We start from the raw sequence: 11,424 nt of genomic DNA, 5'->3' as shown, positions 1-11,424 counted from the left end.
CGACATAGGATATTCCTATGGATGAATGAGACCACATGTCGACCTTCTACTGTGCGTAGAGTGACTGCTTCTACCCATTTAGTAAAATATTCTGTTGCAGCAAGAAAATATTTATGGCCATTTGAAGCAGAAGGAGTAATGGGGCCAACAACATCAAAAGCCCACATAGAAAATGGCCATGGTGAGACGACAGATTGCAAATATGTCGCTGGCGCATGAATGGAAGGTGCATGCATCTGGCATTGAACGTACTTCTTCACAAAACGATAACAATCTTGTTGCATAGTTCTCTAGTAATATCCTGCTCGGATGATTTGTTTGACAAGAGCTTGGTAGCCGACGTGACCATCGCAAATGCCTTCGTGTACCTCCCGCATGACTTCTTTGGCTTCATCTTCATCTAGGCATCTGGCATATTTAGAACTGAATCCACGATGATAGAGGACATCGGCAATAATAAAATATCGGGCAGACACATGCCAAATCGCTCGTTACTCTTACCAGTGATATTCTAAGAGAAGGAGACAGATGTCTTCTTTTTTATGGGAGCCTTTCTGAAACAGTCCTTAGCTTGCTCAGACATCATCCTAATCATCATTTTCTTGAACATCTGATATGTAGTAGGATCAATGCCATCCCTATCATTCAAACTCTGTCTTCTGGCAAATCTTGGAGAATCCATTTCTTCTTGCCTGCTTCTAAAATCACTGATGCCCTGATACAGTGGTGTCTTCTTGCTTGATCTGATCTGAACCACTTGGGAATACTGATGCTCTTTGTAGAATGGATGATTAAATTTCGATGATGAAGATTCAAGATAGAAATGAATATAATAAAAATATTTGATGAGAATTTGATAGATAATTGAAAGAACATCCCATTACTAGGGATTGGGTCGCCGCTGGAGTCACGACAATTATGTTGTCATTCTTTACAAGGAGAACGAACAACTACAAATATGCCTTGTCACCTTGGCGAGGTTATCAAACCATGATAGAATGAAAATTGAAGGATTTTTTTTTTTCTTTATTGAAGGAAAAATATGATTGCATCAATAGTGGACTTGAGAAAGAGGGAGTATATAGACAGTCTGTCACCACTCTTAACGATCAACAGAGACACGAGGACCAAGGAAAAGAGTGAGAATGATGAAAGAATCCCAGCCATATATGGCAGAATGGTATGCTCCGGACCACTGTGCTGATGTAAGGTCGAACTCTGGCACGACTCCAGATAGCAGCCGCATCTCTATGTGCTTCTGTCTCTGAGAAAACTGTCGAACACACCGCTCCGGATGATAGTAAGCACAGAAGAATGGACCAAGCAACTTGAATCTCTTGCCATATGCATAGGTGTATCTGGGAGGTGATAATTCCCGATTAAAATAGTCCCACACCACTTCTTCTTCCTGCAGATAGTCGATCAGGAATCGGTACCGCGCAACTGGAAGGAGCTCCTTACCGTTGTATCTGAATGAACTAGCTCTGGTTGGTACATGCTGAAGGAACCAAGATTGAAGAGCATAAGTACATCCCTCGACTAAGATGGACTCTCCAAGTGTGAAGCGGGTCAGTCCTCTGTATAGAAAAGCAAGCGCAGCCATGGCTATCGAGAGACGGCTGGTCTGTCGACTTCCTCATCTTCTCAAAAGCTGAACTATTCTGACATCCACTTAATTCTGTCCATCTGGAAAGAAAGCAAGTCCCACAGTACATAGAACCATCGCATGTTGAATTCTCTCTTGAGTTGTTCTGGACAGCGAGTTGACTTCTGCAAATTTTCCATGCTGTCGGTAGATCTCGATCAGGCTCACGTACTCATTCTCGTTTTCTTCAATCAGTGGCAAAGACTTGCCCCCTGTCATGCGAGCTACGACATCTTTGGGGTCCAGACCCTTGACATTGATCAGAAATTGCTGCTCTAATGGATCTCCAGGCTGATCGACTGGCTCGGGCAGTCCCATAATCTCTGAAAATTCATCCATCAGTATTGTCATCTCGCCCCACGGGAACCAGAACGTGCAAGTGCGCGGATTCCACCGCTCCGCCAGTGCATGAATCAGATTGCCGTTGACTGTCAACTTTCCCACTGCAGATGCCAATTCCAACCCACAATCGCTCAAGTGGTCCGGAAACATACGAGAGAAATTTTTGAACCAAACATAATACCACCGGGGGAAGAAGGGTCCGGTGCTAAGAGATCGATGCTCAGGAAGACTTTGTCGCACCTCATAGGAGATGTGACCCTCAGGAAAAACAGAATCGAGCTGACTGGATGCCATTGGACTGAAAGACCAGAAGACTGGAATTAGACTTTGGAAAAATATAAGAAATTTGAAAATTGCAGGCAGGATAAAATGAAAGCTGGAAATTCGAAGTCCAGAGGAACGAAAGAATGGAAAATTTCCTGAAGTTTTGAAGGAAAAGGTGGATAATTTAGAAAAATCGTCCAGGGTTTTTGAGAAAAAGGAGATATTTCATAAAAGATGAAAAATGAGGTATTTTGGAAAATTGTTTGGTATTTTGGAAAAATTGGGAAAAATAAGGCGAAAATGAATATCATAAATTCAATTACAAACAATTATGCACATACAGCAATCCCTAAGAAGCCAACTCTAAATGCATTGATTTTGAAAGAGCTTTAGGACCCTAATCCTGACTCTAGGCTCAGATCAACTGTGTCCAATCATGCTATGCCGATATACTCGAGCCGAGGCTCGATGTACGTGGCATAAAACTCATCTCCGGGTCTAGGCTTGTGTTTTCCCAACATCCTTGAGCGCCTGCCGATATACGTTGGACTATGGCCCTTGGTACGTGGCAGGGGGGCGTTAGCCCAAATAAGTGGCCCAGTTGTGAGGCTCTGTCCCGAACTATGGTTCTGGAAGAGAGCCCAGCAACGTGAAGACCGGGTAGACATAGGTGGGGTGGTTTTTGAAATATGATCACATGCAGGCAAACAGAGGGCTCTAAGTCCTAAAGAGATAGAATTTTGAAAACTTTTGAAGAAGCAAACATTGTTTTCATACAAGTCCTAGATTGAGGAGTGTTGTATTTCAGACCTAAGTCTAAGTGAGCATGCATAATTCTCCTCAATATGGTCCTACCAAACCATGCCTAGTCTATATGCAATCCATGTCAGCTGGGTTCAAGTCTAGGCTCCTAGGTTCACATGATATCAGAAATTAAAGCTGACATTTCATAGAACATAATTTTGACAATTGGGCTAAGTTAAAGCACATAATTGATCAGGCGAGGACAGGTCCCATCACGGTCGCCAAACCTGTTATCATCGCAAAAATTTTTCCCCTCCCTTGCGAGAGAGAAACGAATTTGCGAGTCAAACTCGACCAAAGTTTTGAAAATTGTTTTGAAAATTTACTCGCCTCCGTTTTAAAAATTTGCGGGAAAATTCCATGGAATGGGATCCGCCTGTCGGTACGAGGTTCAATCGTTCCTGACACCTTTACCAAGGGTAATTGAACCAAGGACCAATTATGTGCTCTAACTTGATTCAAGTATCTAAATTATGCTCTATTTTTCCTAGAATGCACAAAGAATCAGGCTTGTGCTATGAAATTTTGAAAATAATGCAAGTTTGAGAAAATATGATGTTTGCTTTGGAAGATTGAAATATGCTTGAAAATTGATTGAAAAAGTACTTGAAATTGGGATTCCTGGGAAAATCATTGAAGTTCATTGAAAATCAGAAATTGGATTGAAAATGAATTCTTAGGAAAATTTGAACTTTGGAAAATCGATTTTGAAATTTGGAATTGCTTTTCTGAGAAAATGGATTTGAGAATTCTTAAGAAATCTAAGAAATTCATTGGAAAATGACTTTTGAAATGACAAATGGATTCTCAAGAAAGGGAGAAATCTGAGAAAATCGATCTTTTTGAAAACTTGAGACTTTGAAATCTGAGAATTTTAAAACATTGGAAAATCTTGGTTTGAACTTGGGAAATGCTTTGAAATCTCTTTTCAAAACTTAGCATTTTGAGAAAATTAGATCCTGAGAAAGACTTGGAAATTCTTGAGAAAGCTGAATTTTCTGAAATTGAAATTGGAAAACGAATTTGAGAATAATGCGATTTGAATGATATGAATGAATGAATATGAATTTGAAAAGGGAATTTCAATTGAGAAATTGGGAAATCCTTTTAAAACTTTGAAAAATGCAGTACATTTTGAAGTTAGCCTAAGTGTGTAGGCTGAATGTGGCTAATACGAAGATCATAAATCTTGGTTTTCTTCGTATTCTGACTATGGCCATAAATACGAATCCCACCGAGTTTATAAACTCCATAAAAGCTTGTGCACGTGCCATTCGTGTAAACCATAGTGAATTTGAAACAAATATGCATGAATCATACATCACATATTAAAATTTGCATAAATGTAGTCCTATTCTAAGCAGTCCTATTCTAAGCAGAAATGTAACTCTTATTCCAAATTATTACATTTGAGATTACATTGAATTGAAATAAAAAAAATAAAATCTAAGTCTTCTTCTTGAATGTTCCTGCAAAACTAGAAAACAAGGTTAGCACAAAAATGTAGGTTTTTCTGAATTTATCCGAAAATATGGGAAATTGTCGGACATTATTCAGATATAAACCCAAAATCATACCCCCTTTGATATAAACATGAGAAATAATGAATAAATTTTGAAAATAAACTTGAAAATTCGAAATTGGGGTCAAAATGACCAAAATACCCCTGATGACCTTGAAATCAGGGTTTTCTGAAAGAATTTTTGTAAATTTTGGAAATTTGAAAATCAAATGAAATAAATCAAACATAATATGATGAAATATGATGATATGCATGAAATTTTGGGAGAATTAGAAATTGAAATTTCGAAATTTAGGTCAAAATGACCAAAATACCCCCAATAACAAGACTATGGCCTTGAAACCAGGGTTTTCTGAAATAATTTTTGCAAAATTGAAAAATATGAAATGCAAAGGAGATTAAAATTAACCCTAATATGATTCTACATGCTTATGTACATGATAAAAACCCTAAAATGGCGAAAATATCATAAAATATCGAATTTAACCTGATTTTCGCTTGATTTTCGCTTCTGAATTTAAAGATAAACTAACACATGGAGCAAATGAACTTGGAATTAAACCAAATTTGGCATGGACACCTAAAATAACCCTAAAAACAGAATGAAGCTCGAAAATTTATTTTTTTTGTATTTTTAAATATGGAAATTCAAATAAAAACCCTAAATTTCATGATTTTTGCCTAAAATATTGATTCTAAAGGGGATTTAGGATATCAAACTTCCATAAAAATTTCCCAAATTTTATGGGATGACAGATGACAGTAAGGCAAGGATTTTTGCCTTTTACACTTTCTGTTTTTGACCTATGATCGGAGCTGTGCCACTCCGGAAAGTCGGATCGGAATCCGACGACTCTAGGAAATGAAGGAAACAGACAGGTTTCGGTAGAAAATGTGGTAAAAATGTCAGACAGATGGGAAAATGGCTGAAATTGTGGGAAAATGTCCCTGACAAACATAGGAATATTTTATATTTTGACACTATTGAGATTCGGGTTACGGTTTGGAAAAGACCACACTATTATCAGAGACCTAAATCTCTGGAATTTCTGGACATTGGAATCTGTTAGACAGAAAGAGAAAATCCGAGAAACATAATGAAACAGATCCAAAAATTCCAAAATTTTGGGAAATGACAGGAAATCATGTTAGGAACAACTTTTATGTTGAAATGTTTTGCAGACGAGCTACATATTTGGCGGACTTGATGCATTAGGGTCTGTCTATACCCTGACGAAGGAAAATCGAGATTTTCCCAGGGAGCTGGGAAATCCGATTTTTGACAGAGGTCAAAATTACTTGGAAAAACTTCAAAATTTCCAGATCATTAGTAGATTCAATTATGAATCCGCTATAATTTTTTGAGGTCGATTTAGATTTCCCATGAGGGTGGTGCCGGAGGTTCTTTTCTGCTAAAGCGAAAATTGGAAATTCAAAAAGGCAGAAAACCCGATGTAGGGTTTGATCGGTTTAGGTGGGTTCCAAAACCAGAATGAAACTGGGTTTTTGACATAATATCACTGACACATAACCTCAACTGACATAAATTTTTTTTGGGATTTAACAATGAACAAATAAACATAAAAAAAACAGTTGGACTTTGTCTAAAACTAAGATTCTGTAGATTTTAAACTATGTAACAATGAATCCTATATAAGATGAATGAAAATAAAAGAAAATGAATTAATCTACATGTATTTTTAAAATAAAATATCACGAAATATAAAATTAAAATGCACATCAATGGGGATACAATATATTCTTTGTTGTTGGCTTGCGAAATGGAAGATCAAATCCATTGAACGGATGGATCTTACCGTTTAGTTAGCCCACACATGTAGTATGTATACTTTTTCTTTTTTTTCATCTTTTTGGAATAAAGAACACACAAAACAAAAGTAAATATTAACCTACTAAACTGAAAACATTCGAATTTTTAAACTCTTCATCTCATAGCATTGAATTCACATATGGTGGTTCATTCACAAAAAGAAAAAAAAAAGGAAAAAAAAGGCCCTACCTTGGATCGTTTGGGAAGAGGCGGGGAAGATGGCTTGGGTGTTGTTGGAGGCTGCAGGTGACTGTACTGGTGGAAGGGGATGGCTGGGGATTAGTCAGCCACTTGGAAGAAGTTGGTTATGGCTGCAACCAAAGAGAGGGAAACTGGATGGGCTGGAGCAAAGGGTGGCCTTTGCTGTGATTGTTGGAGCTGTGTGAGGAAGAAGCAGCTGCCCCTTTGATGCGTTGAAGATGAAGCAAGGTGGGCTGTGGTGCAGCTGCTGGCTGAAGGTGCTGGTTGTTGTGGTGGAGCTTGCTGAAGCTTGAAGCTGGAGAAGGCTGCTGGTACTCCCCTTGTGGTGGCTGCAAGTTGGTGGGTGGCTGACGAAAAGCTACAGGTGGCTGGGCTCTTGCTGCCACCAAAGAAGGTTGTGATGAAGGAGAGAGGGTGTTGTTTCAATGGCTGGAAGCTACAGCCAAGAGGTGAGAAAGAGAGAGTTCAAGGGAGAGAGAGAGAGAGATAGGAAGAGGTGAGTGAAGAGGTCACCGTAGCCTCTTTTTTGTTTTCTTTTTTTTTTGGTTTTTTTTAACTTAGGGAAGATCCTATCTTTCCCTAAGTTTTAGTTTTAATTAGGGAAGGAAAGGGAAAGGGACTCTACGTGAATGGCTGGGCAAGAGGGAAAAGAAGGGAGGAAGGAAGGAAGAAAGAAGGAAAGAAGAGGAAAAAAGAAAGGAAAGAAAGAAAATGAGGGAAAAAGGAAAAGGGAAAGAAAAAAATGAAAAAAATGGAAAGTGGGGCTGGAGATTTGGGTGACCACCTTGTGGGTCCCACCTTAGGAAGAATAAAATAATTAAAAAAAAAAGTAAAATAAATAAAATAAAACAAACCAAAAAAATAAAGAAAAAGATAATTAATTTTTTTTTTCTTATAAATTAAAACAAGAAAATGCACATGGATGGGCCATCTCAGAGCGGGTCCAAATTTTGATTTTGAAATTCATTTTGACGATTAGAGGGGTAAAATAGTCTTTTCAGAAAGTTTCCAGACGAAATGAGCTATTTTGGCAGTTTTTTAAACGAGCTCGAATTTTGAAGTTCAATAGCTCATTGCGAAGCAAATCCAATGTAGAATTTAAAAATTTGATTTTGAAAGAAATCCAGATTGTTTTTCTCGAGAAAATATTTCCAAACGAAACGAGCTATTTTTGGCAGTTTTTGAAACAAGCTCAGATTTTGAAGTTCAATAGCTCATTGCAAAGCAAATCCAATGTAGAATTTAAAAATTTGATTTTGAAAGAAATCCAGATTGTTTTTCTCGAGAAAATATTTCCAAACGAAACGAGCTATTTTTGGCAGTTTTTGAAACAAGCTCAGATTTTGAAGTTTAATAGCTCGTTGCGAAGCAAATCGGTGTAGAATTTGAAAATTTGATTTTGAAGGAAATCCAGATTGTCTTTCTCGAGAAAATATTTCCAAATGAAATGAGCTATTTTTGGCAATTTTTTAAACGAGCTCGGATTTTGAAGTTTAATAGCTCGTTGCGAAGCAAATCCAGTATAGAATTTAAAATTTTGATTTTGGAAGAAATCCAGATTGTTTTTCTCAAGAAAATATTTCCAAATTTAGAATCTTGGGGTGAAAATGCCAATTTTGGAAACCCGAGGTTTGAAATTGGTTTCTGAAAACTTTTAAAAACTCAATCTGGATTGAATTTTATAAAACTAGAGTTCTGGACTTCAAAAATTAAATGAAATGTGATGAAATGTTATGAAATGTTATGAAATGCTGAGAAATGATATGAAATGCTATGCAAAATGGTAACCCTGAATAAAGAATTTTGGATGTGAGACCCTGATTGGCAGCTGTAGCAGTTTAAAAAGCATTAAAATTGATAAAATTTGCAAAATAGCTCAAGAAATGGTTTTCGGGACTCTACTGGGTCAGAGTGATACTGAAAATTGGGGTTCAAGCTGGATTGAACTGAGATGAGCTAGATTGAGCTGGGTTTTAGAGTTTCAGAACTCCAATGAGCTGACAATGATATTGACTCAACTGACCTTTCCGACTGAATTTTCAAGAAAAGTTGCCATTTTTAGAGAAATGGTACGGAATGATCATTGGAGTGATGTGAATTACGAACTTGAGCTGACTTTGAGCTACAAAAAAGGTCAATAATACTGACATGAACTAAAATTGAAGCTCGAACACTAGCTCAATTGGCTGAACTCTGCTCAATTTCAGCTGAAAGAGCTGAAATGGACTAAAATGGGCTCCTAGACACTTGGAAAGGCTTTTGAACTGAAATTGGAGCGCTTGAACTTTTGGTGAGCTCAAGTTAGACTCTGGGGAGTATGACTGACTATGAATGACTGACTCAGAGGCAATTGGCTTGGATTTGAGTGAGAAGTAAGCTCATTTCTGAAGAAATGATCCCATTTTGGCAGGAATGGTCAGAAATGGAAATGGTTTATTCATTATGAGATCAGATGAGCTTGAGATGACTGATATTCTAACTGTCTTGAACTGACCAATGAGCTTGGTTGACTCCGACTGACTGGGGTCCGGGATGACCTAGGGGTAAAATGGTAATTTTCCTAATGAAAATGGGTAAAATGGCGATTTTTTGAAACTGACTCGGGGTTTGACTCCTACATTAACCTAACAAGGTTGGCACTGCACAAGGGGGGTTGTTTGAGAATGGATGTGGAAAATTTGGGGTGTTTACACCCCTGACAGGTAATACCCTTATTACCAGCTTATCTCCTGTAGCTCATTTTTTTTTAGGCACTATACACCAGCAGAACCCTTACCAGCTGTGATGTTCACAGTAATGCTCACAAGAATATCCGTAGCAAATTTGTTGTTTGCACAGCAGCCCCTCCTATATAGCCGCACTATTGCACATCACTGCTGCCAGTTGCATTCACTTTTCTACTGCACATTCATATCTTCCACTACATCACCATCTTTGCCATTTATTTATCTGCCACTTCATCTCATTTCATTACCCACTGCACTAAGCTGTCCTTATTTTAGCTATGTACATGACCTACATTTTCCATGCTTAGTTTAGATATAATATATGTTCTTTAACTAGCATAGGTGTTATTCCCAGCTAAATGCATTCTTTAGATACAAAAACCCTTTTCCTACTCCATATAGGCAATATAGGATATATTATGCACATTCACTCTAAACATCTATATACTCATACAGTATAACCATATGCATGCTGATTCCAATATGATGCTTCTTCTTACATGTTCGCTTTTCTATTTGCCTTGTACTAACTTACATTTTGCAGGAGATATATGAAAAAGGCTATCTTTCTTCTTGAATTAAGATTTCAATTTCCAGTTAATGATGTAATAAGTTAGACCTTAATGAAAAACTCTACATTTCCTGTTTAGATAGAATGAATGAGCATTGTAAATATCATGAATTGCTTGTTTTCATGCATTTTTGCCTTTATTTCTCAAATTCTCACAAATGGTGAAACATGAATGGCACGTGCACCATTTTGTAAGAGGTAATTAGTCCTAAGTTGATGATCCACATCAATGGCCATAGTCAGGGTGTGGACAAAACTTAGGATTTTTATCTTTTACGAAATAACACCGGATCCACACTGGATCCATTTTCAAAAACTCATCATATTTTCCTTAAAAATCTTCTCCTTTTATTAGAATTTAACTTAAAATTGACCCAAAATATATACCAATGGCCATAGTCAGGGTATATTGAGAGTTAATTTCATTTTAAATTCTATAAAAGCACCAAATGTGTTTTATTCTTCTTTTGAATTCAAATATAGATTATTATATAATACATTCAATGACCATAGTCAAGGATGTATTATATCTTCAATCTTGTTTTAATTCATTTGAAGAATAAGATAGCTTTTCAAAATCTAAATTCAAAATCTTTAAATTCATTCATCATTTAGGATAGAATTGCATCATATTTCAAAATTTCTTTTTTCAAAAACTCCAAGTGATGTAAATATCTTCCTCAATCTATTCTTATAAAATCCAATTCATTCTTTCAAATTTTCAAAATTCTATTTTCAATCTCAAAGTTCAAATTAACTTTGAGATTTCAAATTCATTTTATATTCAAAATTCAAATCATATTTCAAAGTCCAATTTGACTTTGAAACTTCAGAATCATGTTGTATTCCAAATTCCAAATTCTACCTTAAAGTACAATATTAACTTTGAAATTTCACCTGTATATTCAAGATTCAATTCATTTTTCCAAATCCAATTCAAATTTAGAAATTCTGGATTCATCTTCTAAATTCCAGATTCAAACTCCAATCAAAATCAAAGTTCAATTTAACTTTGAAATTCTTGATTCATCTTTTGAATTTAAACTCCAAACCCATTCTAGGATCCAGGATTCAACATTCACATTGGATCTTAGACTTCAAATCCAAAACCATCTTAGGATCCAGAATCCAATCTCACCTTGGATCTCAGACTTCAGATCCAAAACCATCTTAGGATCCAGAATCCAATCTCACCTGGGATCTCAGACTTCAGATCCAAATCCATCTTAGGATCCAGAGTCCAACTCTACCTTGGATCTCAGACTTCAGATCTAAATCCATCTTAGGATCCAGAGTCCAACTCTACATTGGATCTCAGACTTCAGATCCACAATCTATCTTAGGATCTAGAACCCAACTCCACATTGGATCTCAGATTTCAGATCCATTCCATTTCAGGATCCAGAACCCAAAAATCCATCTTAGATTCTAAAACCTTGGATCCCATTCTTTTGAGGATTCAGAATCCAATTCCAATTCTCGATTTTAATTCTATTTTCGGATCTAATCCGGATTTCT

Source organism: Nuphar pumila, chromosome 16 (assembly GCF_984573655.1).
Source record: "Nuphar pumila chromosome 16, dmNupPumi1.hap1.1, whole genome shotgun sequence".
NCBI lineage: Eukaryota > Viridiplantae > Streptophyta > Magnoliopsida > Nymphaeales > Nymphaeaceae > Nuphar > Nuphar pumila.
This window is presented reverse-complemented; position numbering follows the sequence as displayed.